A 6,192-nucleotide genomic window follows, 5' to 3' on the forward strand; every position below is an offset into this window, starting at 1 on the left:
GGGTCCACCCCATAAAGTTTGAAAGAGAAATCCTATGTCCTGCAACAGTGCAAATTCATATTCAAGATAAAAACTGAAAACAGAGACAAACCACAGAAGACCTACCACTCTGCGGGCAGACGGTACCCTCCCCACAAACTTCAGCCTCTGCCAGATACTTCCCAGAGAGGTGCTTCTGCGGAGCATCTCTGTGTCCAGACGGCAGTGAATTAGGCATGAGCTGGAGGAGACGCAGCTTCTCTCAGGCTTTCTCCCCAAGTGACATTACCAGTCAGGAGCTGAGGGGAGCCCTCCCTCCCATTTCCCCAGTTTCTGGCAGGCTCCCTATCTTGCCATCTCTGTGTTCTACTGCTTTAAGTGGATTCCATTTTTAATTTTTTTTTAGTTCTTTTACCTGCTAGAAACTTAAACATATATCATTAAGTTCCTTCCTGACAAGACTCCACATGAGATTTTTTGTTGTTGTTGTAGCTTGACTACGTTTAGAAAAAGTTTAGCTCATGAGAGGCACAAATACAGATACATAAATAAATAGGAGGCTCCACACACCAGAATTCCGTGTCCCGCTCCATCTCTGACCATTCCAGACCACCAAAGAGGTCGGCTAGATTCCTTTTTGTGAGGAGAAATGATACTTATGCATATATATAACAATATATATTAATATATATATATTCAGGTTCTTCTGAGGGTCCTCACTGGATAGAGTAAAGCCAGAGTTTTGGTATAAAAATCAAAACTTTAAAGATTCCCAAAGGAAGTGGACTATAAAGCAATTCAGTTTTCTACAGAATTACTCTATTGAGTTTATGCTGATCAGCTGAGTACAAATTCAGGAGAAACAAACTAAGATTCACTATAAAGTTAGAGAAACAAACTTTTGTTCAGTTGGCTTGTTTTGCACTACTATTAACCAAGCTAATTGGTACATTTATTTAAATTTAAAATGCCTTTGTTCATACATGATAAATCATACCGAGTAACAAAAATATTTGATTTTCAGTCTCGAGCTTAGCTAAGAAATTCACATCTCTTTTTTTATAACATGTATTGAGAGACAGGAAAAACCAATTTAGTGAACAATATTAACTAATTTCACATATATGCTGAAGCTTGGATAAATGGTTGAGTTATAGATGAACAGTAAGTGTGGGTATGTGGTGGCCAGGTGACATTCAGGGGGCTCCCTGGGGTTTATCACATAGGATGTGTTTCCACTGATTTACGTTAACAACTTGCCCTCTGTGAATCTTCAATGTAACCAGTTCCAAATCTTCCAGCTCCTGCAGAAGGGTGGTTTTTTTTTTTTTTTTTTTAAAGTTTTCTTTTCAAGTCATTGTTTTTCTAGCCGTGTTTCAGTGGCTGCTTGTTCTTTCAAGGTTCAGTTGCTTTCCGCTTTTATTTAGGACCTTGAATATTTCATTGGTCTCACGGCCTCCAGATGTTGACTGAGACACAGTGTTCTGTCCATGGTGTGATCCGTGGGGCAGGGGTAGATGCCAGATCTTGGTTCTTGTCACTTCCTGCTTCCTGCTCTGCAGTTTTCTTAGCCTCATATTTCCTTTGATTTTTTTTTTTAAGGGCCTCTCTTGACAATGGCTTATCATTTCCTGGTTGTGATTTCTTATTCTGGCATGGTTTCTTCTCAGGCTACTTGGAACTGATGATTAGTTTATTTCTTAAAGCTAGGAATCTATCAGCCATCGCAAATTTATGTTCCTAATTGGGTACTTTGCTTGAAACTGCTTGGTAAGCTATTGTTTTTGCTGGAAATAGTCCATCCAAAAATGGTTGCCAGGATAGGGCTGGCATGATACCAAAATTTGTACCCATTATAAACACGCAACTGGGGAGTATACATGGCTATTAAAATGTGCTCTCCATCTGGGCACCAAACAAAAGATGTAGGATCAGAGGCTTAGAAAGAGGGTTGCATTTTTTAACATCCCATGATTGCCTTTGTCCCTCAGATTTTAAAATCTAGCTAGCATTACTATGTGGCCATGAAGACTAAATAAGCTGCATTAATGCACCAGGTCCAGAACACAAGATCCTATTTCGAGTTGGAATGCACACATCCATACATAGCATAAGGCTCAGTAGATCCAGAATTCCAAATTACATCACAAGTGCTTTGTGACTGAGCAGATTAAAGCACTTTCTCCATTTGTTGCAAGGTAACAAACACAGCATTTGCTCCCTGTAGTGGGAAGTTCCTCTCTCGTCAAATTTGTTCAAGCCATTACAACACAGCAGTGGCTTTTTAATTCCATAGCATCATAACCTTATCAACTTTGAAGGAATGACTATTGGCTTAACCTGCATAAGATCCCTCAAAGTTGGGGGTCCAGATATAACCTCACAAATACAGGTGCACCTTTACTACCTGGAGCATTAGAGAACAGTCCCCAGGTGTGACTGGAGTCCAAGTGATGACTCATAATAAATTTTTTTGGAAATGAAAATTGCTTGTAATTTTATTAAGATTAGTTTCAAAGAAGTGAAATTCATGGTTTACATTTCAGGCACAAAGAGTCTCATTCTCTGAGGAGGATGGATACCAACTTTGCATTTTTTCTGAATGAAAGACTCCAAGCATGTCCCAATTTTCACATGATAGAGTTGCAGGTTGGGTCTCCTGGGGGCACAAGTATGGGAGATGGGAGAGTGCAAGGCTTTTATGTTGCCAGAACTTTTTTTTTTTTTTTTGGTGATAAATCAAACTGCCTTTGGAGGTCAAAAGAGTGTAGTAATCCTGTGGTATTGACATTGGTAATATTTATTGTTTTTTTCCCCTTGTCTCAGCAAACAAAGTCCTACCCTTATTAAAGGTGTATGATTTGCAATTTTCTCTGAGATCCCCTTGTAAACACTGTGCTTTGTGTAAAATATGATGGTCTATTCACCACAGAGAGTCCTTCAGAAACTTGGATGGGTTCATATACTAACTGCAGGGCTCTGGAGACATCACCACCTCTGAAGCCATACCTTATTCTGCGGGGAGAGGCATGGGCAACCCCATCTCCTGGAAAACAGCTACATTCATTTTCAATGCCCCTTAATGTCATAAGTCATCCTATTGCTGCTGGGTCTGTGATCAAACTTGGAAGAAGTCAGTGTGTGGGTCCTTCTCTTACTGCAGAGTACTAAGGGAAAATACATGGTTCTTCAAGGAGTACAGACTTTGCGCCTCCAGTTTCCCTTTGGCCATACTCATAAGTCCAGGGTGAATCTCTGAAAATCAAGATCTTACAGCCCCATTCCATACTCTTTGTCACTGCTTTATTGACAGATGGCTACAGAAAGTACCACTGGTCTTTAGTGGGAGTCTGAATGAACTAGACTGGGAGTAAGGAAGTAAGCTTTGTGCACCAATGAACAACAGCTCCTCCAATGTGTACTCACATCACATTCACACCCACCCACAGAGGATGTCTGGCACCATAACTTAACATTTCAGCTCCTTCAAGGCAAGGACTGACAACCCTCCTTCCCCACCTTCCAGCTTGAGCCTTCCCCTGTCATCCTTATCTTAGGAAGGGTCATTGCCATCTATTATTTGATCAATAAAAACACCTAAGAATTTGGCTCCATGGTCTTCTTTCAACTCTCTTTCCACAAAGAATCCATGGTCGGATCCAAATACACCCCACGCTCCTCCATGGAAAAGCACCACCTTCTCTCCCCTTCTCCTCCGAGCTGCCCCTGTTTTCCCTCCTCCAACCACTCACTGTACAACAGCAGAGTGACCTTGCCAACGTGAGTCCAGTCCCATTTCTCCACTGTTTAAAGCTCGATCACACTGCCCATCACCCCTACAGTAGACCCACACACCTGCCACTCCCTTGCTTTCCAGCCTCATGCAAGCATCATTCTTCCTTGCTTGGTACCCAGCCAGCTCCCTTCATTACTGTGAACACACTGTGACCTTTCCCACGTCTGTTTGTACTGTTCCCTAGGCTTGAAATGCTCATCTTGGCTCTTTATGTGACTACTTCCCTCTCAGCCATCAGATTTTAGAGGCAATGCCATCCTTTCCAAAGTAGCCTCTCCCAGTTACTATCCTCTCACTGCCCTGTTACTTCCCCGTTGGTCATTATCTTGCTTAGTTGTGTGTTCACTTCTCCATTGCCTGTCTTCCCCAACAGAATGCAGGCTGCGTGAAGGAAGGACGCTTGTTAGTCTTACTCACCTCTGATCCCCAGCCTGTAACACAGAGCCTGGCACATAGTAAGTGCTCAATGCGTATTTGTCAAATGAATGAATTGTCTGTTCCCTTGCCCTCAGTGTCCAACATGCTTGGAAAATAGCTATTGATTGAACAATAAATATATAAGTGAACTGATAAATATGTATGTATTTTGATTGTTCATCCTACTGCAAATGCCCTCCAAGCATGGTGAAGCAGCACCTGGGCACAAGAACACCTGTTCCCACCCTTCCTCCTGGTTCTGCTCCCGTGGCAGCACTGTTTATAAGCGGGTTCCCTTTGATTATCTCCAGGACAAGAATGAATCATGTGTAGGTAGAAGACATCATGACTGTGGAATCCTGAACTCTCTCTTAGCTTGATGTTTTATTTGTTTCTGGAAACAAGAGCCTGTGGATGGGGACCCTGAATGAGAGAAAGTTCTGATTTTCCTTGTATATGGTGTAGATGAAAATGAAAGTGAATCCCTGACCTGGTCATACCTCTGACTAGGTTTTCTACTCCTGTGCATTTTCTCCAGTTGGGGAATTCTGTGAATTAGTGGGTCTCAGGGAGAGCCAGAGTGTGAGGCCAGAGCTGCCTGGAAGCTTGTCAAGTGAACCACCAGGGGAGGTAAGTGGCGATGGGAATGGTCCCCAGATGAAGTAAGGGGACGTGCCACTTAGCCACCAAGATCTGCCTCCAGATTTGCCTCTTGTCTTCCCTTCCAGGGACTTGGTCTCTAGCCCTGACCATCCTCACCTTCCTTTGGAGAAGGCTCCTCCTAAGACTCATGGTAAAGTAAGACATGTCCCTCCAGATCTGACTCCCACCCCACAGGTCCCAGAGACCAGCCTGGATGAGAAACAAGAATGCCCTCCTGACTTTCCAGAGCTCCCCCTCCTCACAGCTGGGCACTGGGGCCTGTCCATGGAAGGAGCCATCTGGGCACACCAGGAAGGGTGGCTGTTCATAATCCTGCATCCGAGTATTCTGTCCAGTTAGTGAAGCTGGGCTCCTCCATGGGAACCCTCACGTGTCTGTCCTCCCAGGCGCCTCACTCTGAGGGAGACTTGCTCTCTCCACCAAGGGTCAGACTCCTGGTTTGTGTCCTGAAGCTGCTTTGCGTGTTCATACTTCTGGCTCCTTTGGTGTAACTCACTGCTGGTGAAAACTTGGCACACTTCACATCTCTGTCTGAGTAACTGCTTTGTTTTAAATTTTGGGACATCTGAAAAATCAAGTGTTAAAATGCGTGTGTGTGTGTGTGTGTGTGTGTGTGTGTGTGTGTGTGTGTGTGTGTGTTTGAAAGAGCATATGGGAAAATCCCTTTCCCTTGGCTATTTATAACTCTTCTGAGGCACTAAAAGCACAATGGCCATAACTCTCATCCATCCAAAAAAGTGCCCAGCGCAGCACTTTCTTATTTTATACTTCCTTGCTCTTAAGTGCTCACTGTTTGGATTTCTGATCTGATAACTTTATTTAAAAATTGAGTTTTACTGATGAGTCACAGAGATGAAATATACAGTGTGGAGAATATAGTTAATAATAATGTAATATCTTTGTATGATGATGAAGGTGATCAAAAGGTACAAACTTCCAGTTACAAGGTAAATATAGGAATGTGATGTACAACATGATTAATGTAATTAACACTGCTATATGTTATATATGAAAGTTAAGAGAGCAAATCCTGGGTTTTCATTACAAGGAAAAAAAATTTTTTTCTTTTCCCTTTGTTTTGTATCTACATGAGATGATAGATGTTCACTAAATGTATTGTGGTAATCATTTCATGATGTACGTAATTCAAATCATTATACCTTAAATCTATAAATCTATATGGTGCTGTATGTCAATTATATTTCAATAAAACTGAAATAAAATGTTTTTAAAATTTAAAAATTAAAAAAATTAAAAAAAATTGAGTTTTACTTAGATTTCACACTCATTTGAGCTCTTCCTCTGGCCAAGGACTGTGACCTCTGTGGCTGCTTCTC

The 6,192-nt window shown here is 42.0% G+C and overlaps 1 pseudogene; it reads right to left on the minus strand.

Annotated features, from left to right (window-relative positions):
* Positions 1-1,428: 1,428 nt before the first annotated feature.
* On the minus strand, positions 1,429-5,173 carry LOC123611870 (eukaryotic translation initiation factor 2A pseudogene; annotated as a pseudogene).
* Positions 5,174-6,192: the final 1,019 nt, after the last annotated feature.

The sequence above is a fragment of the Camelus bactrianus genome, chromosome 11 (assembly GCF_048773025.1).
Source record: "Camelus bactrianus isolate YW-2024 breed Bactrian camel chromosome 11, ASM4877302v1, whole genome shotgun sequence".
In the NCBI taxonomy this organism is placed as follows: domain Eukaryota; kingdom Metazoa; phylum Chordata; class Mammalia; order Artiodactyla; family Camelidae; genus Camelus; species Camelus bactrianus.